General features: G+C 39.8%; 1 long non-coding RNA gene and 1 other non-coding gene across 2 annotated transcripts in view; one reads left to right on the forward strand and one right to left on the reverse strand.

The window, feature by feature from the left end:
* The window catches only part of LOC120856792, a 31,395-nt gene extending 8,158 nt beyond the window's left edge, over positions 1 to 23,237 (reverse strand). Inside the window, exon 1 of the long non-coding RNA XR_005719485.1 lies at positions 22,097 to 23,237. This is a non-coding gene — a long non-coding RNA (uncharacterized LOC120856792). The remainder of the gene's footprint in view (positions 1 to 22,096) is intronic.
* Positions 17,901 to 17,972, forward strand: TRNAW-CCA. Its single transcript has one exon. It is a non-coding gene; the product is annotated as a tRNA-Trp (tRNA).
* Positions 23,238 to 27,598: the final 4,361 nt, after the last annotated feature.

Raw genomic sequence — 27,598 nt, forward strand, 5'->3', positions numbered from 1 at the left:
CTGGAGCCCCCAAAAATTAAGTCTGACACTGTTTCCACTGTTTCCCCTTTATTTCCCATGAAGTGATGGGACCAGATGCCATGATGTTGGTTTTCTGAGTGTTAAGCTGTAAGCCAACTTTTTCACTCTCCACTTTCACTTTCATCAAGAGGCTGTTTAGTTCCTCTTCACTTTTTACCATGAGGGTGATGTCATCTGCATATCTGAGGTGATTGATATTTCTCCCAGCAATCTTGATTCCTGCTTGTGCTTCTTCCAGCCCAGCGTTTCTCATGATGTATAATTAAGTGCAAACATGCGTGACTTAAAATGCAGGTGGGTGTTGAGGAATGGAAACTCAAAGTGGCAAATGCAATTTTAGATTCAGTAGTGCATGTTCTTTAAATAATCTTTGCTGTGAGATGTTAAAATATTGTGAGAAAATGGAAGTGTGAAAAGGTGGTTTATTAAATATTCATTCTTGAGCTTCAAGGCACATATGCCTTCATGCATTCAAATGATGAACAAAAAAAAAAATGTAAAACTTTTAAATCACACCCAAAAGATAATCCTTCTGACTCAGACAGATGATTTATATCTGCTTTACTAAAATTTCTTACAAATTAATAAGGAAACATACAAATCAATAGACTGATAAGATTGGGGTATAAACAGGTATTTCACCAAAGAAGTACAAAAATAAAATACACATATAAAAGGATGCTGAACTTCACCAGTTAAAACATGTAAATTAAAATAAATATGATATTTTTCTAATCAGATTAGAAAGATTTTAAAGGTTGACTATCAATAACTGTTGGACAAGTGTGAGGTATGGTAAAATACGCTGTAAAGTTTTGATGAAAATATAAATTTGTGCAAATTTTTGAAAAATGAATTTTTCTTATTAAAATCTGAAAAGTACATTTCCTGTTACCTAGTAATCCCACTTCTAGGAATCCAACCTATAGATATGATTTCATGAGAATGTAAAAATAAAATAGAATGTGGTTATTTCAACAATGTTAGTAACAGCAGAAATTTAAAATAGCTTATATACCTACTGAAGTGAATGGGTAGACATTCTGATAATGGGTACCTACTGATAATGAAGGAGTAGACCTGAAACCAGGCTTCTCTGGTAGCTCAGATGGTAAGAATCTGCCTGCAATGCAGGAGACCTGGGTTCGATCCCTGGGTTGGGAAGATCGCCTGGAGCAGGGAATGAAAACTCACTCTAATATTCTTGCCTGGAGAATTCCATGGACAGAGGAGCCTGGTGGGCTACAGTCCATGGGGTCACAGAGTCTTGACACAACTGAGTGCACACACAGAGACATAAAACCCTCACAACCATTTAAAAGGCATTGATAGGATTTCAAATGTACTGGCAATGTTCTTTCTCTCAAGCTGAGTAGTGGATGTCTGGATGCTCACTATGCATATATTTATTTACATACATAATTGTACATGTCTTTACATGCTTCTGAATTTTAACCAAAAAATGAAAAGTAAAAAACGAAGATAAATCTATACGGATTAATATAGTAAGATGTATGTGGCATATTAAGAAAAAAAAATGAGACCATAAACCCTATTACAAATGGATAATCCTTATTTTATGGGAAAAAAAGCATCATGTATGCATCCATATTGACATATCACATGCTTATATAAAAACCATGGAGAATATGTAACAAACCTCTGGAGAATGGAATTATAAGGATAATTTTTGTAGGAACAGTGTGGCATTGAAGAGATTTCATACCTTTTCTAAAACATAATTTTGATGGTATATATATATATGGTATATACACATGTGTACATATAGATATGTATATATACACATACATATGTATATATTTACTTCTATAGATTTCAACTGACAAATAAAATCTTGCTCAAGACAGTTTAGCAAGTAAAACAAGAGATCAAATTTGAATACATTCCAGTTAATATTTATACAGCTATAGAAAGTCAACTATATAGTAAAAATATTCCCATATGCTTAGTAAAGAATAGTTTATAGAAAAGTTTAAGGCACTGTGATTAAAACTATGTTTCTCACATTGTAGTTAGAGAAATGAAATCATTTTATCAACTACAGCTGCTCTATTTTTATATAAAATTTATAGCAAAGAATCTGAATTCAACTGTTTTAGAAATGTTGTTCTTGTTCAATTGCCAAGTCATGTCCAACTCTTGCGATCACATGGAATATAACATGCCAGGCTTCCCTGTCCTTCACCATCCCCTGGAGTTTGCCCAAGTTCATGTCCATTGAATCGGTGATGCCATCCTTCTCATCCTTTGTCACCCCTTCCTATAATACATTAAAAATTTTTTCCAAATAGTAATTAAAAGAAAATACTTATTTAATTATATTTACATTCTAAGCATGATTCTAAGTGTTTTTTATATTAATCCAATTATTACAACCAATTATTATAATTATATATATTTTATAGATGAGATACAGAGAGGTTAAATCATTTAACAAAGGTCACACAGCTTGTAAGTATCAGAACTTGTATTTAAACTCAGGCATTTTGATTCTAATTTTCCACCATTCTATACTGTCTCTTAAAGAATTTTAACTAAAACCTAATATTCATTATTAAATGATATATTGTAGCACTGAAGTATGTTTTGTGTCTACCTCCATGAGATACATGAAAACATTCTGAAAAATATAGAACATTATAAAATGCAAAATATTAAGATTGTAAAGCTTTAGTTATTATCTCCCTCTCCATAATTCAAAGATTCTTATGCTTTGGATCTATAGTAGATTATATGGAATGTTACGCTTGTCAAGACAAAATTTGTTTTTGAAGGAAATAGTATATAATTTTGAGATACTGATCATAACTTTCTTATTTACTTCACAGTAATATGAATTACTTTACAGACTAATATGAATTGCCCCAAAAATTGTGTTTATACATTCCAGTGCCAAGAAACTATAGAGCTTGTTAAACCATAGTTTATATATTGAAATTTATTCTGTGTTAATAGATAAAAGTTTGTAAATGATACTGTACAGTGTTTTTTTTTCCCAACAAATTAAAATTCACTTTAGAGGATGGCAAGCATTTTTTTAAGAATTCTAGAGAATAATTACAACATTGCATATAAGGAAGGATTAAAATGAATGTCATAAGATACATGAGGTATATAACAGTTCAGAGAAGGTAGAAACTGCTGGATTATGAAATAATTGCAGGAGTTTTATGCCTAATGAAGTTGGGTCTGCAAAGCAGGGAAAGAATCAAGAGTTCATAAAAAAGGATATTTTACTTTTGGTTTTTAACAAATTAAATATAATTATGACTTTATTTTGCCTACTTTCTTAGAACTGTTGAAAAATCACTGTAATTCTGGAGGTAAAATATAATAGTGAAAAGGTTGCTGGGTTTTTTTTAATCCAAGTCAATTAAATGATGCAAATCCCTTCTTTTGTAATTCTTTTAGCATTAATTACTAGAACTTAATTACTGTTTCTCTGATTTTAGTTAGACAAGCCCAAACAAACATATAGACCAATTGGCTACTAGTTATTACATATATATTTTACTAATGAAAACTGTAGAGGCCACTGATTGGCCAAAGGTTATCTGGTAACATTCAGGACTTCAAACTTTCATTTCAAAGCTTTACGACACTCAGGTTATCATAGTTTGGAAATATGAAAGTGAAAACACTAGGAATCTGAACTCTCAAATCAATAGTGTGATGTAGCAAAAGAGTGGGGGGCTACAATAAGTTACATCTCTCAATCCTCTGAAAAGCAAATGTAATTTATACCAGGAAAAGTCATTTAAGTAGAATGTTACATGCTGTAAAAGAGGAAAAGGAAGCTGTATAAGAATTGGCTATTAAAGAACATTCAGTTAGAGGCAACTTTAATGATGGAACTGCCAGGAAGTGGTTTAAAATATTTCCTTAAAAAAAAAATAGCACAGCAACTAGTTTTATTATCCTTAAGAAGTTCCCTGGGCCTTATTTATATTTACTCAGAAATTTGTGAGTGCTTAAATTTACAGATATTCTTAAAAGAGCTCCCATCCTTGCTATTACATGGTGGGAAAAGAGTGGGTGTTATGTCATATTGTGGGTAGGAAAGGGTAGGACAGCACAAGAGGCAGGTTTTGGTGCCAACAGACTGAGAACTTGTCCCAGAATTAATGCCTGGGAGGAATCCAAACTCGCAGTAATCAACATTCAGTCCCTATTCGACACAAGCAAAAAGGAGCAAACTATGCAATAAGAAAATCAGACAAACTAAAAAAGAAACTATTAGAGACCCCCCAAAATAGTTCCTTTTTAAAATGCACTGGAGAAGTGGTCAAGGTCATATTATTTTAAAACATAGATTATCCTTCTGATAAGCTAAGGCTACAGCAGAAGCAGTATGGAGCAGTTACCTAAACAATAACATAGGAAGTGGAGCAAAATATTGTTCACTAAGGTTGTGTCAGGAAACTGATTAATACTGAAATTTAAGTTAACTGGGACATGAACCCAAATGCAAACTACACACTAAAAAATTCAGCTTGACCTAACTATGAAGCTGCAATCAGCAACTGGGTTTTTTTTATGCATGTGGATTTTTCAATCAGACTCATATTGCTTTGGTCAATGAAAGGATTCCTTGATTTTTTTGGAAGATTGGAAATGATACATCATTACCCATTAGCTAGGTCAAGAGTATAGGTAATTGGTACTACTGTTTTCTTGAACCAAGAGAGTGTTTTAGATCAGATATATTCTTTATTTACTCTTTCTTCCAATATCTCTTTCCCAAAGGGAGAGAGAAACGACCTTACTAATACACAAAAATCTTTTCTGATGCTCACGCTCTCCTCTCAGTTGTGCAGATATGGATGTGAAAAGGACATCCTATAGTCTGCAATGAAAATGAAAAAGATTATTTATCAAACTTGATTAATAAAATGCAAAATAATATACTTTATGATGAGGCTTGACAAGATTGATAAACAATATGATAAAAAGCATAAAGAACTAAAACCCAGAAACTAGTCCACTCTCTAGTCCTGTTGCCTTGTACAGGTGATGCTTTCTGGGGTTCAGTTTTATCATCTGTGCATCTACTTTACGAATGGTTTTGAGGAATTAGATGAGATTAATATCTTGAAACAAATAACAGAGCTGTATACAAGGGCATGCTATTATTGACCTTGTGTTCTATTTTATTATTTGTCAATTAGCATATAAATGCAGTCTCTTATGAAGCACAATGGACTTGGAATCTTAATTGAAACTTTTTTAGCCCTTATTATTTTTTTTAAATAAATAAAGAGTAATGCCACATATAGTTCCTTTGGTGAAATGCTTTTGGTAGGGGCTCTATATATATGTCAAATAACAAGTCATAAAATTGGGACTTTCTTTGAAATTCCAGATTCAACATCTGTATTAGCTTAGATTAGCTTTGGGAGTAAATGACAGAAACAATAGCTTAATAAGAAGAGAAATTTGTTTTTGTCTCATAGAAAATTCCAGGAAGTGGTTCATCACTGGCATTGTGACCCATACTGCCAAGAACTCAGGAGTTATTCATCCTGATATTCTGAACTGCAGGGCTTCAACCTCATGGTCTAAGATGGCAGCATCACATTCCAGTGGAGCAAACAGGGAAAGGCTCAGGGGACAAGAGTAAAGGGGCCTACATCTTGCTCTCTCCTGAAGAATGTTCATGAAAACTGCCACAAGAGGAACTACCCTGGTGATGCAGTGGATAAAGAATCTGCCTGCCAACCCAGGGGACATGGGTTCCATCCCTGCTCCAGGAAAATTCTACATGCCGCAGCCTGTGTGCCCCAACTGCTGGGCTTGCGCTCTAAAGCAAGAAAGCCACAACTATTGAGCCTGCATGCTGCAACTCCTGAAGCCCATGCACTTAAGAGACTGCTCTGCAATAAGTCACTGTAATGAGAAGCCTGTGCACTGCAACTAGAGAGTTAGTTAACATCTGCTCTCTGCAACTAGAGAAAGCCTGTGTACAGCAACGAAGACCCAGTGCAGCCAATAATTAATTAATTAATCAATTAAAGAACTGCCAAAAGACATTTCCATTTGTATGCTGCTGGCCATGCCTGGTAGCAAGCTGGAAATAAAATGTCCATTGCAAATGGTCACAAATCTGACCTTCTACAACTCTGGGAACAACTATTGGGGGATAACTATCAATCTCTGCCATTTATCATTTAATTTATATAATTATTTTAGTTTAGAAACTTTTTTTTCTTGAAAGAGTAAAGAGACTGGACCAAGAAATATGGCAGAAAAGTGAAATAAAGCTGCTTTGTGAATGTTTATTATTGTCTTTTTAATTCTGAAAAGTAGTAAGCTCCAATGGGGGCTTCCCAGGTGGCTCGAGTGGCAAAGAACCCACTTGCAATGCAGGAGAGTAAAGAGAGGCGGGTTCGATCTCTCAGTCCAGAAGATCCCCTGGAGGAGGGCATGGCAACCTACTCCGGTATTCTTGCCTAGAGAACCCCATGGACAGAGGAGACTGGCGGGCTACAGTCCATAGGTCACAAAGAGTTGGACAGGACTGAAGTGACTTAGCACACACACACAACCTCCAATGACTTTAGTGGTTTAAAATGCCGATTAGGTTTATCATTGTGTAATTATTATTCCTATACTTCTGAATATCTAAAATACTTATTTCTCTGTCTGCACATTTACCTACAACATACTAAACAAAGCTAAAACTAATGTAAGCACAAATAATGAGAAAAGAAAAATTCTCAAAACATTTACAAGAACCACGAAGCGGGGGCAACATGAAATGTGGCAAGAGTGCAGGTTTTGTAAAGAGAGTCCTGGGACGGAAGCTCACCGTTCACCATTCATACATTCATTCATAGCATCTATTGACGTTACGTGTGAATGTTTCAGATACTGTGTGTTAGGCATGGAATGTACAACTTGCTTAGGGAGTCAGGAAAAAAGCCTACAATTTTATAAATAATAATTCAACTTACAACTGCAACAAGTAATTCAAACTAAGAGTACAGGGTTCTATGAATATCTAAACACAAGATCTAGCAATTACCCAGAATGAGGGAAATTTATATTTACTAGTTGAAAGATCTTTTCCACTTGAAAGTTTAGATACATTACATGAAAAAAAAAGAAATTTCAAAATAGGGTGCACAGTATAATTCAATTTCATTTAAACAGTTGCCCCTCAAAATTGTAAAAATATTATTATTACTGTTTTTGTGACAATATTCAGTTCAGTTCAGTTCAGTCGCTTAGTTGTGTCCGACTCTTTGCCACCCCATGAATCGCAGCACACCAGGCCTCCTTGTCCACCACCAACTCCCGGAGTTCACTCAGACTCACGTCCATTGAGACAGTGATGCCATCCAGCCAACTCATCCTCTGTCGTCCCCTTTTCCTCCTGCCCCCAATCCCTCCCAGCATTAGAGTCTTTTCCAATGAGTCAACTCTTCGCATGAGGTGCCCAAAGTACTGGAGTTTCAGCTTTCGCATCATTCCCTCCAAAGAAATCGCAGGGTTGATCCCCTTCAGAATGGACTGGTTGGATTTCCTTACAGTCCAAGGGACTCTCAAGAGTCTTCTCCAACACCACAGTTCAAAAGCATCAGTTCTTCAGCGCTCAGCTTTCTTCACAGTCCAGCTCTCACATCCATACATGACCACTGAAAAAACCACAGCCTTGACTAGGCGGACCTTAGTCGGCAAAGTAATGTCTCTGCTTTTGAATATGCTATCTAGGTTGGTCATAATTTTTCTTCCAAGGAGTAAGTGTCTTTTAATTTCATGGCTGCAATCACCATCTGCAGTGATTCTGGAGCCCCCAAAAATAAAGTCTGACACTGTTTCCACTGTTTCCCCATCTATTTCCCATGAAGTGATGGGACTGGATGCCATGATCTTCGTTTTCTGAATGTTGAGATTTAAGCCAACTTTTTCTCTCTCCACTTTCACTTTCATCAAGAGGCTTTTTAGTTCCTCTCCACTTTCTACCATACGGGTGGTGTCATCTGCATATCTGAGGTTATTGATATTTCTCCCGGCAATCTTGATTCCAGCTTGTGCTTCTTCCAGCCCAGCATTTCTCATGATGTACTCTGCATATGTATAAATCCACAGAAAAAATTTTAGGCATTACTTTGAAGTACTGAGCACAGGCGGCTGTGAGCCGGCACACTGAGCGCGGCGGAGAGGAGCTACCCCACGTCCAAGGTCAGGGGCAGCGGCCAAGAGGAGCTACCCTGCATCCGAGGTCAGTGGCACCCAGGAGGAGCTACCCCACATCCGAGGTCAGGGGCGACCGCCAGGAGGAGCAACCCGAGGAGCGGTGGCTACGCAGGCGCAAGAGGGCCTAGAGGAACTATCCCACGTTGAAGGTCATGAATGGCAGCGGTAAGGAGATACCCCTTGTCCAAGGTAAGGAGCAGTGTCTGTGCTTTGCTGGAGCAGCCCAGAAGAGATACCCTACGCCCAAGGTAAGAGAAACCCAAGTAAGATGGTAGGTGTTGCAAGAGGGCATCAGAGTGCAGACACACTGAAACCATATTCAGAGAAAACTAGTCAATCTAATCACACTAGGGCCACAGCCTCGTCTAACTCAATGAAACCAAGCCATGCCTGCGGGGCAACCCAAGACGGGCGGGTCATGGTGGAGAGGTCTGACAGAATGTGGTCCACTGGAGAAGGGAATGGCAAGCCACTTCAGTATTCTTGCCTTGAGAACCCCATGGACAGTATGAAAAGGCAAAATGATAGGATAGCAAAAGAGGAACTCCCCAGGTCATTAGGTGCCCAATATACTACTGGACATCAGTGGAGAAATAACTCCAAAAAGAATGAAGGGATGGAGCCAAAGCAAAAACAATACCCAGCTGTGGATGTGACTGGTGATAGAAGCAAGGTCTGATGCTGTAAAGAGCAATATTGCATAGGAATCTGGAATGTCAGGTCCATGACTCAAGGTAAATTGGAAGTGGTCAAACAAGAGATGGCAAGGGTGAACGTTGACATTCTAGGAATCAGTGAACTAAAATGGACTGGAATGGGTGAATTTAACTCAGATGACCATTATACCTACTACTGCGGGCAGGAATCCCTCAGAAGAAATGGAGTAGCCATCATGGTAAACAAAAGAGTCCAAATGCAGTACTTGGATGCAATCTCAAAAACAACAGAATGATCTCTGTTCATCTCCAAGGCAAACCGTTCAATATCACAGTTATCCAAGTCTATGCCCCAACCAGTAACACTGAAGAAACTGAAGTTGAACGGTTTTATGAAGACCTACAAGACCTTTTAGAACTAACACCCAAAAAAGATGTCCTTTTCATTATAGGGGACTGGAATGCAAAAGTAGGAAGTCAAGAAACACCTGGAGTAATAGGCAGATTTGGCCTTGGAATGCGGAATGAAGCAGGGCAAAGACTAATAGAGTTTTGCCAAGAAAATGCACTGGTCATAGTAAACACCCTCTTCCAACAACACAAGAGAATACTCTACACATGGACATCACCAGATGGTCAACACCGAAATCAGATCGATTATATTCTTTGCAGCCAAATGTGGAAAAGCTCTATACAGTCAACAAAAACAAGACTGGGATCTGACTGTGGCTCAGATCATGAACTCCTTTATTACCAAATTCAGACTCAAATTGGAGAAAGTGGAAGAAGCCGCTAGACCATTCAGGTATGATCTAAATCAAATCCTGTATGATTATACAATGGAAGTGAGAAATAGATTTAAGAGACTAGATCTGATAGATAGAGTGCCTGATGAACTATGGAATGAGTTTCGTGACATTGTACAGGAGACAGACCATCCCCATGGAAAAGAAATGCAAAAAAGCAAAATGGCTGTCTGGGGAGGCCTTACAAATAGCTGTGAAAAGAAGAGAGGTGAAAAGCAAAGGAGAAAAGGAAAGATAAACATCTGAATGCAGAGTTCCAAAGAATAGCAAGAAGAGATAAGAAAGCCTTCTTCAGCGATCAATGCAAAGAAATAGAGGAAAACAACAGAATGGGAAAGACTAGAGATCTCTTCAAGAAAATTAGAGATACCAAGGGAACATTTCATGCAAAGATGGGCTCGATAAAGGACAGAAATGGTATGGACCTAACAGAAGCAGAAGATATTAAGAAGAGGTGGCAAGAATACACGGAAGAACTGTACAAAAAAGATCTTCATGACCCAGATAATCATGATGATGTGATCACTAATCTAGAGCCAGACATCTTAGAATGTGAAGTCAAGTGGGCCTTAGAAAGCATCACTATGAACAAAGCTAGTGGAGGTGATGGAACTCCAGTTGAGCTGTTTCAAATCCTGAAAGATGATGCTGTGAAAGTGCTGCACTCAATATGTCAGCAAATTTGGAAAACTCAGCAGTGGCCACAGGACTGGAAAAGGTCAATTTTCATTCCAATTCCAAAGAAAGGCAATGCCAAAGAATGCTCAAACTACTGCAAAATTGCACCCATCTCACATGCTAGCAAAGTGACGCTCAAAATTCTCCAAGCCAGGCTTCAGCAATACGTGACCCGTGAACTCCCTGATGTTCAAGCTGGTTTTAAAAAAGGCAGAGGATCCAGAGGTCAAATTACCAACATCCACTGGATCATGGAAAAAGCAAGAGAGTTCCAGAAAAACATCTATTTCTGCTTTATTGACTATGCCAAAGCCTTTGACTGTGTGGATCACAATAAACTGTGGAAAATTCTGAAAGAGATGGGAATACCAGACCTCCTGACCTGCCTCTTGAGAAATCTGTATGCAGGTCAGGAAGCAACAGTTAGAACTGGACATGGAACAACAGACTGGTTCCAAATAGGAAAAGGAGTACATCAAGGCTGTATATTGTCACCCTGCTTATTTAACTTATATGCAGAGTACATCATGAGAAACGCTGGACTGGAAGACACACAAGCTGGAATCAAGATTGCCGGGAGAAATCTCAATAACCTCAAATATGCAGATGACACCACCCTTATGGTAGAAAGTGAAGAGGAGCTAAAAAGCCTCTTGATGAAAGTGAAAGAGGAGAAAGAAAAGTTGGCTTAAAGCTCAACATTCAGAAAACGAAGATCATGGCATCCAGTCACATCACTTCATGGGAAATAGATGGGGAAACAGTGGAAACAGTGTCAGACTTTATTTTGGGGGGCTCCAGAATCACTGCAGATGGTGATTGCAGCCATGAAATTAAAAGACACTTACTCCTTGGAAGAAAAGTTATGACCAACCTAGACAGCATATTCAAAAGCAGAGACATTACTTTGCCGACTAAGGTCTGCCTAGTCAAGGCTATGGTTTTTCCTGTGGTCATGTATGGATGTCAGAGTTGGACTGTGAAGAAGGCTGAGTGCCGAAGAACTGATGCTTTTGAACTTTGGTGTTGGAGAAGACTCTTGAGAGTCCCTTGGACTGCAAGGAGATCCAACCAGTCCATTCTGAAGGGGATCAACCCTGGGATTTCTTTGGAAGGAATGATGCTAAAGCTGAAGCTCCAGTACTTTGGCCACCTCATGCAAAGAATTGACTCACTCTGATGCTGGGAGGGATTGGAGGCAGTAGGAGAAGGGGATGACAGAGGATGAGATGGCTGGATGGCATCACCGACTTGATGGATATGAGTCTGAGTGAACTCCAGGAGAAGGTGATGGACAGGGAGGCCTGGCATGCTGCTATTCATTGGGTCACAGACAGTTGGACACAACTGAGCGACTGAAGTGAACTGATCAACAGAACTCATCTTTGATATTTTTGTTAAATATTTTTCTAAGGATTTGTTTGCAACCAGCACATGTATTTCATTTGTGCTCAGAAAAAAATTCTTTAAGTACATTTAAAATATAAGTTTAGGAATATAAAATTAACTGCAACATGAGTCTGATGCCTTGATACTGACCTACATCTAGCAAATTTTCAGTTCAGTTCAGTTCAGGTCATTCGCTCAGTCATGTCTGACTCTTTGCAACTCCATGGACTGCAGCACACCAGGCCTCCCTGTCTATCACCAACTCCCAGTTTACTCAAACTCATGTCCATTGAGTTGGTGATGCCATCCAACCATCTCATCCTCTGTCATTCCCTTCTCCCCTGCCTTCAGTCTTTCCCAACATCAGAGTCTTTTCAAAGGAGTCAGTTCTTCACATCAGGTGGCCAAAGTACTGGAGTTTCAGCCTCAACATCAGTCCTTCCAATGAATATTCAGGACTGATTTCCTTTAGGATGACTGGTTAGATCTTGCAGACCAAGGGACTCTCAAGAGTCTTCTCCAACACCACAGTTCAAAAGCATCAGTTCTTTGGTGCTCAGCCTTCTTCATAGTCCAACTCTCACATCCATACATGACTACTGGAAAAACCATAGCCTTGACTATATGGACCTTTGTTGGCAAAGTAATGTTTCTGCTTTTTAATATGTTGTCTAGGTTGGCCATAACTTCTCTTCCAAGGAGCAAGCATCTTTTAATTTCATGGCTTCAGTCACCATCTGCAGTGATTTTGGAGCCCCAAAAAATAAAGTCTGCCACTGTTTCCCCTGTTTTCCCATCTATTTGCCGTGAAGTAATGGGACCCAATGCCATGATTTTAGTTTTCTGAATGTTGAGCTTTAAGCCAACTTTTTCATCCTCCTCTTTTACTTTCATCACGAGGCTCTTTAGTTCTTCTTTGCTTTCTGCCATAAGGGTGGTGTCATCTGTATATCCGAGGTTATTGATATTTCTCCCAGCAATCTTGATTCCAGTTTGTGCTTTATTCAGCCCACTGTTTCTCATGATGTATTCTGCATATAAGTTAAATAAGCATGGTGACAATATACAGCCTTGACATACTCCCTTCCTGATTTGGAAGCAGTCTGTTGTTCCATGTCCAGTTCTAACTGTTGCTTCTTGAGCTGCACACAGATTTCTCAGGAGGCAGGTCAGGTGGTCTGGTATTCCCATCTCTTGAAGAATTATCCACAGTTTGTGATGATCCACACAGTCAAAGGCTTTGGCCTAGTCAATAAAGCAGAAATAGATGTTTTTCTGGAACTCTCTTGCTTTTTCAATAATCCAACAGATGTTGGCAATTTGATCTCTGGTTCCTCTGTCTTTTCTAAAACCAGCTTGAACATCTGGAAGTTGACCGTTTATGTATTGCTGAAGCCTGGTTTGGAGAATTTTAAGCATTACTTTACTAGCATGTGAGATGAGTGCAATTGTGTAGTAGTTTGAACATTCTTAAGCATTGCCTTTCTTTGGGATTGGAATGAAAACTGACTTTTTCCAGTCTTGTGGCCACTGCTGAGTTTTCCAAATTTGCTAGCATACTGACTACACCACTTTCAAAGCATCATCTTTTAGGATTTGAAATAGCTCAACTGGAATTCCATCATCTCCACTGGCTTTGTTCCTAATGATGCTTCCTAAGGCCCACTTGACTTTGCATTCTAGGATGTCTGGCTCTAGGTGAATGATCATACCATTGTGATTATCTGGGTCATGAAGATCCTTTTTATATAGTTCTTCTGTGTATTCTTGCTATCTCTTCTTAATATCTTCTGCTTCTGTTAGATCCACACTATTTCTGTCCTTTGATCTCATCTTTGCATGAAGTGTTCCCTTGCAGTGTTTTGTTAAGTACTCACTGTGTGTTTATTTTGTGAGAGCCAAAATCATCTCTACTTTAATTCCTTCAGTATTCCTATAAACTAAGGGAAATCAGAACTTACTTTCATTGCTTTGTAAACGGAAAAATATAATTATCTTTAATGTTGGATACCAAATCTTGAGTTTTTACTATGAAAGAAATAATTAACATATTTTAAAATGGGTTTCCCTGGTGGCTCAGATGGTGAAGAATCCACCTGCAACGCAGGAGACCTGGGTTCAATCCCTGGGTTGGGAAGATCCCTTGTAGAAGGGAATACTGTGCTGCTGTTTAGTCACTAAGTCATGTCTGACTCTTTTGTGACCCCATGGGCTATAGTCCGCCAGGCTCCTCTGAATATTTTACTTATTTATTCTGTTTGTTTGCTAATGTTTTTCTATTAGGTCTTCCCAGGTGGCTCAGTGTTTAAAAAAACCGCCTGCCAGTGCAGGAGATGTGGGTTTGATCCTGAAATGGCAACCCACTGCAATATTCTTGCCTGGGAATTCCCATGGACAAAGCAGTCGCAAGAGTCAGACTTGACTTAGTGACTAAATAGCAGCACAACATTCTTCCAATTAAAAGGGTTGCCATTCCCTTCTCCAAGGGATCTTCCCAACCCAGGGATTGAACCCAGGTCTCCTGCATTGCAGGTGGATTCTTTATGGTCTGAGCCACCAGGGAAGCCCCAGATAGAAAATGAAAAGGGCATAGACCCTGCCTTTAAAACACTTTTGATTTAGTGATAGAGACAGATACATAAATAACTTTCTAAATATACTACTAGAAAAGTAAGATAACCATATTCAATTTTTAGATGTAAACATAACTCTAACATGCCAGTGCATGCACATTCTTCTATAGAGTGTCACAGAATTATATACTTTATTATGAGGGAAACCAAGGGCAAAAAGCATCAATGGCTTCCTCTGTTGCAAAAACACGAAAATACAGAAAAGTAAATTTGAGCTGAGAAGACAAGAGGAGAAAGACAAATTTTGCTCAGATAGCTATCATACTTATAAAGCTTGATGGCTTTTGTGTAAAAAGTCACTTTCTAGTCTTTATATAATGATCCTTAATTGTGAAACAGTTTAGCTGCTGACAATGTAAAACCATTGCAGAAAAAGTCCTTCTCCTATCTCAAAAAGTTCTGCTTTTCTCTTTTTTGTCAGTTTTTCTGGTGGTAACTGTGGTAATAAAAGAAAGCCTTAGATCCATAGTGATAAGATGGAGTGGTTTTCTTTCTTGGCAGTCAGCATGGGCATTTATATTGAGAGATCACTAATAAGCATTTTCATTATCAGTGTAATGAAATGCCTTCATAATGGTTTTGCAGACAGAATCAGCTCTCACTGAGACACGTACTCATTCATCCAACCAACACTCTCTCACCTACATAGGCCAAATCATTATTGGATTCTGAGCTCTAAGAAATAAGGAAGCCAAAGTCCATGCCCTTGAATTCACATAGAGATTCATTGTATAGGGAACAAATTTCCTAAACTCTGGCATTCTGTGGTTAATAGAATCAACCATACTGTTAACCACATGGTCTTCATTTCTCCATTCATTTAATAAATGTGCATTGAGCTCCTTCTAAGTAGCAAGAACCATGCTAAACACAAAACTGCAGTTAAAAGCAGCCATGGCCTCTCTTCTAAAAAAGTACATAGTCAGGCTGGGGCAGACTGAGGAAGCAATTGTTAGTTTCCTAAACAATTTCCATTATCCCTTCTTTTTCTCTAAAAGAAAACTGATTCTTGCATGGGGAGCAATATGTTCAGCTTCACATAATGGGTCATGATTAGTTTAAACCTGTGATTCCCAAAGTGTATGCCCCGTTTCCAAGGACACTGGAGTAAACTCACTGGAGGCCATAGCATATTTTCATTTTCAAGGGAAACACAGTGGAGCTCAGTATCTGTTGGACAGTATGCACTAATAGCTTAAGGTGCAGTTTTCACACGAGATTACCACATAACTTTAGACTATGCCATATCACTGCAAAACTGGATTTTCAGTGGTTGTTGACTGAAAAAGAAAGTATAGCATGAAATGCATGTAGAATGAGAAATGGCAATGTCCACTGTGATTCCAGTGTTTGAGAAGTTATGGAGTACCCAATACAGAATTCTCATTAATAACAATGGCTATTATTGTTCTTTCAATTTATGTGCATAATTTATTCAAATGGCTACTAAGTTGTAAACAGAATTATTATGTATTTCTTGGGGCTTCCCTGATAGCTCAGTTGGTAAAAAATCCGCCTGCAGTGCAGAGACCCTCTTTCAATTGCTGGGTTGGGAAGATATGCTGGAAAAGGGGTAGGTTACCCACCCCAGTATTCTGGGCTTCCCTGGTGGCTCAGCTGGTAAAGAATCTGCCTGCAATGCAGGATACCTGGATTTGATCTCTGGGTTGGGAAGATTCCCCAGAGAAGGGAAAGGCTACCCACTCCAGTATTCTGGTGTGGAGAATTCCACAGACTAAAGTCCATGGGGTCGTAAAGAGTCAGACATGACTAAGTGACTTTCACTTGGCACCATGAAAATATTTACTGAGCTCCCAAGGGAGCTGTGAACCAAGAAACTTCGGGAGCCTTTGGTCAAAGCCAATCGTGTAAATTCTGTTTCCTGTTTCTTCAGCTTCCTTGTCTCTAGAGGGGACCATATGACCCAATTCCGGCCTAAACAGAAATTTGCTGGGAGGTAAAGGAGGAATGAAGGTGCTCAGAGAACATTTACTTTCCTGATAATAGGGGACAATGACTAAGATTATTAGTTGTCCTTCAAAAGTCCAATTCCTTTAGCAGTAAAATCTTACAAGTTTCAGCTACAGACCACATGCTCCAGTATATTTTCCAGGTACATGTGACCAATTGACTAAACTCTGGCTAAAGGTACATGAGGAGAAGTGATACATGAAAATTCTGGATCATACCCTACAAAGGAATGGATGCACCTTCTGGTTCTGTTCCCTTTATGGGTCACAGCCCTGTCCTGGTGAAGGGGCTTGCATAAATCAATGAAGCTATGAGCCATACTGTGCTGGGCCAGCCAAGACGGAAAGGTCATTGTGGAGAGTTCTGACAAAACGTGAACCACTCGAAGAGGCAACGGCAAACAACTCCATTATTTTTGCCACCAGAATCTCATGACCAGTATGAAAAGGCAAAAAGTTATGACACTGGAAGATGAGCCCCTCGTGTAGGAAGGTGTCCAATATGCTCTTGGGGAAGAGCAGAGGGCAATTACTATATATAGTATGCTAGAGAAGGCAATGGCACCCCACTCTAGTACTCTTGCCTGGAAAACCCCATGGACGGCGGAGGCTGGTGGGCTGCAGTCCATGGGGTTGCTAAGAGTCAGACACGACTGAGCGACTTCACTTTCATTTTTCACTTTCATGCATTGGAGAAGGAAATGGCAACCCACTCCAGTGTTCTTGCCTGGAGAATCCTAAGGACAAGGGAGCCTGGTAGGCTGCCGTCTATGGGGTCGCACAGAGTTGGACACGATGAAGTGACTTAGCAGTAGCAGCAGCAGTACAGTAAAATCTCTTTGATATGAATACATTCTATTGATTAAAAATAATAACTGGATAAATTCACATTATTATAGTGCATAAACCATATTTCTTTGGTTAATAAGCAAGATTTAGTTAGTGAGTCAACTTGAGATTCTTAACCTGTACTACTTAGGACTAGACTCCAGTTCATGGTAGGTTACCTCTCCAAGGTGCAGGTCACATGATACTTGGACTATGACTAGGAGGAGCAAAGAGGCAGAGCTTTAGCCATTGCTCCATGAATGAGTCTCTCTTAACTGAGGTAGAAATATGAAAAAGTGACATAAAGACAAAAGAAGACTTAAGAACAGATATGAATCAGCTAGTGTCTCAGTTTCCCCTGTCCCATGGTTCATATTACATCCATCTGGCTATTCAAACTGGCCTTTTCTCAGTTCTTCAAATATGCCACGCTCACTCCTACTTCATGGCTTCTGCAAGTGCTGTTTGCTCTGCCTAGAACACTGTCACGTCCCCAAATTTCTTCAATCCCCTCCCACTCTGCCTAGCTACATCTTCATTTTCCAGATCTCTTTCTGCACCTCACCTCAGAGAAGCCATACCTGACCCTCAGCTTAAGTTATACTCTTTTAAACATGCTGCACAGTCTTGTAAAACCCATGACACTTGAAAAAAGTTATTAAGTTTTCTTTTATGTTAGATTAAAACCCCCACTGGGCTTCCCTGGTGGCTCAGAGGTTAGAGCGTCTGCCTCCAATGCGGGAGACCCAGGTTCGATCCCTGGGTCGGGAAGATTCCCTGGAGAAGGAAATGGTAACCCACTCCAGTATTCTTGCTTGGAGAATCCCATAGATGGAGAAGCCTGGTAGGCTACAGTCCATGGGGTTGCAAAGAGTCAGACACGACTGAGCGACTAAAAAAAAAAAAAAAAAAAAAACCACTAGGGTAGGTTCCAATTCTGTCCCAGGTCATTGTTAAAAGTCCCAGAACCTTTCTTGTTTGATACATATTAGATATTTGATAAATATTTGTTCCGTGAATGAATAAACAAAAGGAGAAAGAAAACCTATACCTTCAGTTGAAATGATCATTTAAGGATTTGTGGTGGAGAAAGACTTTCAGATAGGCTCTGAAAATGGACGCAAAAGTGAGACACAGTGGGAATAGCTGATGATGAGTTTAGGAGATAAAAAAAGCTTGAGGGTGGTCGGCAAGGAGTGGACAGTTCAGTTTGGCCATAGACTATGGACCGTATAGAAAGTAGGGAAAGATTAGGTTGGAAAGGAAGGTCAACATAATATGGTGGGAATGGCTTGTCTTGAAAATATTTAATTTCATATTTATCATGAGAAAAACGAAGGAATTGTATAGATAGGCTAAATGAAAGGGGAAAGAGGATGCATGGAGGAAACCTATCCACAAAGCAAGTGATGGTCCAGGCAACAACTAATAATAATAAAAACAGAACAGCTGACAGCAGAACATTTATGGGGGAAAAAAGGCAGTGAGAAAAATAATTACATGTTCAATGTGGACTCTGTGGAGAACGACTGAAATGTTTAGCTAAAACATCTAGGGGGAGACAAGAAAGAGAGAGAAGCTGGTGTGCTTCCTGAGATGTCTGTAAAAGTAACTGGGACAATGGTGAAGCCAGGAAAGTCAGAATAATCTGGTTTTAGAGATGGTGTAAGAGGGGAATGATGTAACACACTGAACTGTAACAAATGTAACAATATTGAGCTGGATTTTTTTTTTTAAAACTCACCGTGAACACTGTAGATCAATGGCTAACTTGTAGATCAATGTAGAACTTCTGCTCTGATGAGTTTATCATTACATTTCTGATAATTCCTAGTATGTTTTTCACATGCTTTTGTACCAGAGGGGTGCTTCAAGCCATAAGATAAACATAGTGTGCTTTTTTGGAGAAATAACTGTGCAGAAAATTTGAGGCAATAACGACCAACCAACTTAATCCCTTTGCCCAACTTAAAAATACTTTTTACCTTAAAACAAACAGAAACGTGTTAGAAGAGAAGGCAAGAATCACTTGGATTTTTTTAAAAAAATAATTTTATTTGTTCATTTTTGGCTGTGCTGCATTGTCATTGCTGCGTAGGCGTTTCTCTAGTTGTAGCAAGCGGGGCCTACTCTTCCAGTGGCGGTGCACGGACTTATTGTGGTAGCTTCTCTGTTGCAGGGCACAGGCTCTAGGGTGCTCAGGTTTCAGTAGTTGCAGTGTGTGGGCTCAGAAGTTGTGGTTCCAGGGCTCTAGAACACAGGCTTAATAGGTTGTGGCACACAGGCTTAGTTGCTCTGCGACCTGGGGGATCCCAGGACTAGGGATCAGACCCATATTCCCTGCATTGGCAGGCAGATTCTTTACCACTGAGCCATCAGGGAAGCCCAAGATTCACTTGGATTTTTAAATGACTCTCTCAAATTCAAAGAAATATCATGCTTGGCAAACTGCTTTATGGTCTGTCAATGTTGCCCCAGTCTTCCCATCCCTCATTTGGAGTTTATTTTGCTAAGTAAATTGTCTAAATAGTTTTTCACATCTGTTACAGCTAGTAAGTGGCATAGTAAGAATTTTAAACCAAATCTCTCTAGAGTGTGCACTCTGAACACTACTTCCCTATATATTATTATATAATTCAATGGTATTTGAGTTTTAACATTTAACATCACTCACCAAGTAAATGACAACATAATGCCAAATACTGACAGCTACCAATTTTTCAGTATGCATTAGCAGGGTCTCCAAGAATGCAATCAGAGCAAGTGATTTTTCACAGGGCTTGGGCGACATGGAAAATGGGATCATCAAAAGGACTAGTGTGCTATTTCCTAGCTCAGTTTCAGTTCAGTTCAGTCGCTCAGTCATGTCTGACTCTTTGTGACCCCATGAACCGCAGCACACCAGGCCTCCCTGTCCATCACCAGCTCCTGGAGTTTACCCAAACTCATGCCCATTGAGTCAGTGATGCCACTCAACCATCTCATCCTCTGTCATCCCCTTCTCCTCCTGCCTTCAATCTTTCCCAGCTCAGTGACCATTAATTTACATGGGTATGTTAAACCTTCTTTGAAGGCTCTAACCATCCTTCAAACTTTTAAAACATAAAGCTGATATATTTTCCTGTTCAAACTCTTGAAAGCACAGTTTAGAAAGTCCTTCACCATCTGGTTCCAGGGACTTCTCTGGTGGTCCAGTGATTGGGAATCTGCAGAGCATGGGCTCTAGGCTTCAAAGGTTAGTAAAGGTTAGTCAGATTAAAGTGAGGAAACCGGGTTGGGAGGGAAGCATTTCAGGCAAGAACAGGCAGAAGCAACATCATGTGGAAGAGCCAGGCCCACCAAAGAGAGTTCACTGAGGGAAGGATGATGAGAGAGGCTGACAAGGCAGGTAGGCAAAAGCCAGAAGCTGCAAAGTCATGTGAAATGTGGGCCTTCCCTTCATGGGCAATGGGAAGTCCACAAAGGATACTGAGCAAGGAATGACATGCTTAGATCAGACTTGCGCTTCAGATAGCTCACTCTAGAGTCACTTGGAAATGGTATTAACAGGCACCACTCCACGACTGCTATTTCCAGATGTATTATCTTCCACTGACTTTTACAGGTAAATGTGGAAACTGATGAATGGATTTACTTGACAAAATTGTAATTTGAATTCTTATCGGACTTTAAAACACAGTAATTAAAAATACAAAAGCTTTCCACTGAAAGCCTTAGGGTGTATGTTACTGTGTTTTGTTTTGTTTTTTTATAAACTTTAATAACTATAATAAGCAAATTACTCTGGAGCACTCCATTTTTAAGATGTTGCTCAATACATGAAACGTGATATTATAGCATTACCAAACTGCTTTATAATCTTTTTTTAAAAGTGCTCATTTGAATACACAAATATGATCAATGAATACAGAATTACATAATCACCGACAGAAGTTACTAGAGTTTTCATAATGGTTTTTCCTCTGCTGATATTGGTGCCAAAGAAATTAGGTTATAACTATTGTTTCTCTTTGTGGCTGAAGAAACATTTCCAAGTACAGAATGAATGGAGTTCATTCAGAGGCCTTGCAAATGGGCTGTGGTCCCTTATTATGCATAATGGGCCCCAGAGAGGATATTTAGGACAAAACTAACTTTTCTTTTTTAACCCATTGGCAAGGTCCTCACATTTTAAAGGAGCTCTACACCCCGGATTTACTTAAGTTTATCTGTCCTTTTATCACAGTTTCTATAGAAGGATAGAAATTAAGGATCCTCGACAGTCTTTCCCCACAGAAAAAGCAACTGATTGTTAAAATTTTATTTATTCATTTAATTTTTGTTTGTGCTGGGTCTTCATTGTTTCACCTGGGCTTTCTCTAGTTGTGGCAAGCAGGGGCTATTCTAGTTATATCTTGTTGTGAGAAACATGGGCTCTCAGCATGCAGGCTCAATAATTGTGGTACATGGGCTTAGTTTCCCAGAGGCATGTGGAATCTTCCTGGACCAGGGATTGAACCTATGTCCCCTGCATTGGCAGGTGGATTCTTATGCACTGTACCACCAGGGAGGTCCTGAATTTTTTTTTAATAACAGGGTAAACTGCATGTTATTTAAAACTTTAATTACAGAGGACATAGGCTTTTCCAGTAGCCTAAGCCTGACACAATGACATGAAATAACATTTGAGAAGAAAATAAAGAGAGCTTGGTGGAGAGGGCAAGTCCCTGTAAATGGAGAAAAGGTGAAAAAGTGTTGCATCTTTCAGTAAACCTAATTTTTTTGTTGTTACTGTTGATGCTGAATACATCAGGGCTTCATGCACTTTTCTCTGAACTCTTAAAAGGCAAGACAAGACACTACAAGTTGGGAAAAGAGGTTGTAACCCACTTCCTCCACCCACTCTTGACACTTACCATCAATCCTTCCTGTGGTCTTTGCTTATGTAGTATACTGTCTCGTAATAACTGGACTGTGAAGAGTCAAATAACTGTCAGCAACAATGTAGTATCAAACTGAAGGTCCCATGTTTTTGTTAAACTTACCCATTTTGTCATCTTGGACCATTCTTACCCCTTGTTCAACCACATATCAGTCTCCTAAAGGTGCCAAGTTCACAGCTGGCAAATTAGCAGAGAAGTAAAGGAGTTAGACATGACAGCAACTAAACAACAACCACACACACACACACACACACACACACACAAACCTTTCATCTAATGCAATGGCTTCAGACAAAGTCAAAGGATTTTAATCTGAGAGGAAAGGAATTTCAAATTTTTGACCCACGAGTTCAATATTTAAAGGTCCTCTCGTATTTTTTTTTTTTAAGCAAGGGAACTAATTTATTCCTAGACTGGCCAGAGATGGATCTATCTTTGTCTCAAAGTAGCTTGCAGGTTGGACTACAAAGGACACACAGAAACCCAGTGAAAAGAGAGTAATGTGGTAGAAAGAAGATGGGTTCTTGGCATGTGCTTGCCCATCAGCCTGCATTTCTGAGCGAGCATTCAGGGGCTGGCTGAGATGCCTGCCTCCTCCACTTCACTAGCCAGCCAGGGACAAGCAGTGCTCCCTCGAACTGTGTACTTTTGAAGCACTTGATAGAAACTCTTCTTAATGGAGATATTAAAGATTAAAGAACAATTTTGAAACTGAATCATTTTGGAAGAATAAAGAAAGAAAGAAAACCATCTAAGTCAAGTGAAACCACCTCTGACAGAGCACCGATAGAGAACAGCTCCTTTTTTCCTAAGAATTCTTGAAGGGCTAAAGCTGCAGCGGGATAATTGCTAATTAACCCCTTCATGTTTTCTTTAAGTAAATATCTGTTAAACTTGTCACATATCCAGAGTTGTAGTTTTATTATATAAATATGGTGTAATGACCATACATGTACTCTAAGAATTTTATTACATAACAATATTATATACTTACAGTAGAAATAATGGTAGTCTACCTCATCAGGTTGTGGAAAGGATGAGATGAGATAATAAGCATAAAGTGCTCATAGCCATATTCCTCTTGCATCATGATTGCAATATGGTCACTACTATAATTATTGCTCTAATAGGAGCTGTTCATGTAAAGCTTTATTTCTTTGTCCAGCTACAAATACGTTTTAACTGAGATACCAGAGGCTAAATAATAACTGAGATTTGAGTAAGATCTGGAAAAAAAGGATATAATTTTGATTCAGAGGTATTTATAAGACTTCAAACCACCCCAAGACTTGGATTTCTTCTTGTTGCTGTTGTTCAGTTGCTCAGTTGTGTCTGACTATTTGTGACCCCATGGACTGCAGCACAAGAAATCTAAAGCAAGAAAGCAAGAGAATTGTAGGTGCCTTAATTCCTGAAGTTAGTGAAGAGATTTGCAATTTTGAGAATTTAGGCTTTGACAATGAATTAGGAAATTTGAATCCTGGCTCCATGACTTAATCTCTCTGTTCCTGAGTTTTCTTGTGCATAAAATGGAACCAATAATTCTACCTATCTACACCTCAGGGTTGTGTTGTTGTGAACAATTTGCAGACCCTCTGCTCTTCAGCACAATTACCCATGTGGTAAGATTTCCATGGACTTCCCTGGTGGCCCAGTGGTTAAGAATCTGCCTGCCAACTCAGAGGCCATGGGTTCAATCCTTGGTCTAGGAATATTCCACATGCTACGGGACAACTAAGCCCACACACCACAACTACTGAAGCCCACAAGCTCTACAGCCCATGCTCTGCAGCAAGAGAAAACACCACAATGAGAGCCCACACACTGCAGCTAGAAAGCAGCCCAGGTCACGACAGCTAGAGAAAGACCACACACAGCAACGAAGACCTAGCACAGTCCAAATAAATAAAGTCTAAAAAAAGGAATTCCTTAGTACCCATCTATTTGAGAGATAGCCTCCTTAATCTTTCCTAACTCTGTCACTCCCTCTTTATTTGCAAAGATCTAGGCTGACTCCACTCCAACAACACAAGAGAAGACTCTACACATGGACATCACCAGATGGTCAACACCGAAATCAGATTGATCATATTCTTTGCAGCCAAAGGCGGAGAAGCTCTATACAGTCAACAAAAACAAGACCAGGAGCTGACTGTGGCTCAGATCATGAACTCCTTTATTACCAAATTCAGACTCAAATTGAAGAAAGTAGGGAAAACCGCTAGACCATTCAGGTATGACCTAAATCAAATCCCTTATGATTATACAGTGGAAGTGAGAAATAGATTTAAGGGCCTAGATTTGATTGATAGAGTGCCTGATGAACTACGGACTAAGGTTCATAACAATGGACAGGAGACAGAGATCAAGACCATCCCCATGGAAAAGAAAGGCAAAAAAGAAAAATGGCTGTCTGGGGAGGCCTTACAAATAGCTGTGAAAAGAAGAGAGGTGAAAAGCAAAGGAGAAAAGGAAAGATATAAGCATCTGAATGCAGAGTTCCAAAGAATAGCAAGAAGAGATAAGAAAGCCTTCTTCAGCGATCAATGCAAAGAAATAGAGGAAAACAACAGAATGGGAAAGACTAGAGATCTCTTCAACAAATTTAGAGATACCAAGGGAACATTTCATGCAAAGATGGGCTCGATAAAGGACAGAAATGGTATGGACCTAACAGAAGCAGAAGATATTAAGAAGAGGTGGCAAGAATACATGGAAGAACTGTACAAAAAAAGATCTTCACAACCCAGATAATCATGATGATGTGATCACTAATCTAGAGCCAGACATCTAGGAATGTGAAGTCAAGTGGGCCTTAGAAAGCATCACTACAAACAAAGCTAGTGGAGGTGATGGAACTCCAGTTGAGCTGTTTCAAATCCTGAAAGATGATGCTGTGAAAGTGCTGCACTCAATATGCCAGCAAATTTGGAAAACTCAGCAGTGGCCACAGGACTGGAAAAGGTCAATTTTCATTCCAATTCCAAAGAAAGGCAATGCCAAAGAATGCTCAAACTACCGCACAATTGCACTCATCTCACATGCTAGTAAAGTAATGCTCAAAATTCTCCAAACCACGCTTCAGCAGTACGTGAACCGTGAACTCCCTGATGGTCAAGCAGGCTTTAGAAAAGGCAGAGGAACCAGAGATCAAATTGCCAACATCCGCTGGATCATGGAAAAAGCAAGAGAGTTCCAGAAAAACATCTATTTCTGCTTTATTGACTAGGCCAAAGCCTTTGACTGTGTGGATCACAAGAAACTGTGGAAAATTCTGAAAGAGATGGGAAAACCAGACCACCTAACCTGCCTCTTGAGAAATCTGTATGCAGGTCAGGAAGCAACAGTTAGAACTGGACATGGAACAACAGACTGGTTCCAAATAGGAAAAGGAGTACGTCAAGGCTGTATATTGTCATCCTGCTTATTTCACTTATATGCAGAGTACATCATGAGAAATGCTGGACTGGAAGAAACACAAGCTGGAATCAAGATTGCCGGGAGAAATCTCAATCACCTCAGATATGCAGATGACACCACCCTTATGGCAGAAAGTGAAGAGGAGCTAAAAAGCCTCTTGATGAAAGTGAAAGAGGAGAGCGAAAAAGTTGGCTTAAAGCTCAACATTCAGAAAACGAAGATCATGGCATCCAGTCACATCACTTCATGGGAAATAGATGGGGAAACAGTGGAAACAGTGTCAGACTTTATTTTTTGGGGCTCCAGAATCGCTGCAGATGGTGACTGCAGCCATGAAATTAAAAGACACTTACTTCTTGGAAGAAAAGTTATGACCAACCTAGATAGTATATTCAAAAGCAGAGACATTACTTTGCCGACTAAGGTCCGTCTAGTCAAGGCTATGGTTTTTCCTGTGGTCATGTATGGATGTGAGAGTTGGACTGTGAAGAAGGCTGAGCGCCGAAGAATTGATCCTTTTGAACTTTGGTGTTGGAGAAGAGTCTTGAGAGTCCCTTGGACTGCAAGGAGATCCAACCAGTCCATTCTGAAGGAGATCAGCCCTAGGATTTCTTTGGAAAGAATGATGCTAAAGCTGAAGCTCCAGTACTTTGGGCACCTCATGCGAAGAGTTGACTCATTGGAAAAGACTCTGATGCTGGGAGGGATTGGGGGCAGGAGGAGAAGGGGATGACAGAGGATGAGATGGCTGGATGGCATCACGGACTCAATGGACGTGAGTCTGAGTGAACTCCGGGAGATGGTGATGGACAGGGAGGCCTGGCGTGCTGTGATTCATGGGGTCGCAAAGAGTCGGACACGACTGAGGGACTGAAGTGAACTGAACTGAGGCTGACTCCTTGCACAGCACAACATCCAAGATGCCCATGCACCTTATTTCAGTTTCTGTGGAGCCTACAATGAACACCTATATGTACCCTTTTTTTTCCCTCTAGAGTCAAAATGAAAAAGGAGAAACCAGAAGTAGTGGTTTTCTATATAGGTGTTAGCAGCTAAACAACAACCAAAAATAACTTAGATAAAAAATATTTTTTTAGAGTTACTAAAAGAAAGTAACAGGTTCTGGCTTCTGGAACAAAGGAAGGAAGCAAAGTTATAATAATTGATTATATTCTACAAGGAGTAGCAATACATTGGTCAAAGGTAAAGAAATTTAGTTGGGTCACTCCCTTCCCTGGTGGCTCAGAAGGTAAAGAATCTGCTTGAAATGCGGGAGACCTGGGCTCCATCTCTGGGTTGGGATGATCCCAGGGAGAAGGGAACGGCTACCCACTCCAGTATTCTGGCCTAGAGAATTCCATGGACTGTATAGTCCATGGAGCCACAAAGAATCAGACATGACTGAGCGACTTTTACTCACTCCCTAGAAAATGACAAGAAAATTGAGGTTCATAAAAGTTAGATAAAGAAGTAAGGATTCAAAACCAAGAAAACAAAAACAAAACACAAACAAACAAAAAGTCAGATGAGAGTGCCACTTAGGTATGTGATGGAATTCTTGCTCACTATGCCCACATTGAAGCAAGGGAAGAGGGGTGTATTACAATATCCGAAACTGGAAATACGAATATATTTTCTGAGTAAAGTTGTTAAATAGAATGATTTTTTTTATATAATGGGATTAATAGGATTTTATAAGTGATCTAAAAATGCATACAATAATAATAACGGCCATTAAATTAAGTGACAATGTGCTTAGTCACTCAGTCACATCCAACTCTTTGTGACCCCATGGATTGTAGCCTGCCAGGCTCCTCTCTGTCCGTGGAATTCTCTGCTGCTGCTGCTGCTAAGTCGCTTCAGTTGTGTCTGACTCTATGCGACCCCATAGACGGCAGCCCACCAGGCTCCCCCGTCCCTGGGATTCTCCAGGCAAGAACACTGGAGTGGGTTGCCATTTCCTTCTCTAATGCATGAAAGTGAAAAGTGAAAGTGAAGTCGCTCAGTCGTGTCTGACTCCCAGCGACCCCATGGACTGAAGCCCACCAGGCTCCT

The sequence above is a fragment of the Oryx dammah genome, unplaced genomic scaffold (assembly GCF_014754425.2).
Source record: "Oryx dammah isolate SB20612 unplaced genomic scaffold, SCBI_Odam_1.1 HiC_scaffold_28, whole genome shotgun sequence".
Classification (NCBI taxonomy): Eukaryota; Metazoa; Chordata; class Mammalia; order Artiodactyla; family Bovidae; genus Oryx; species Oryx dammah.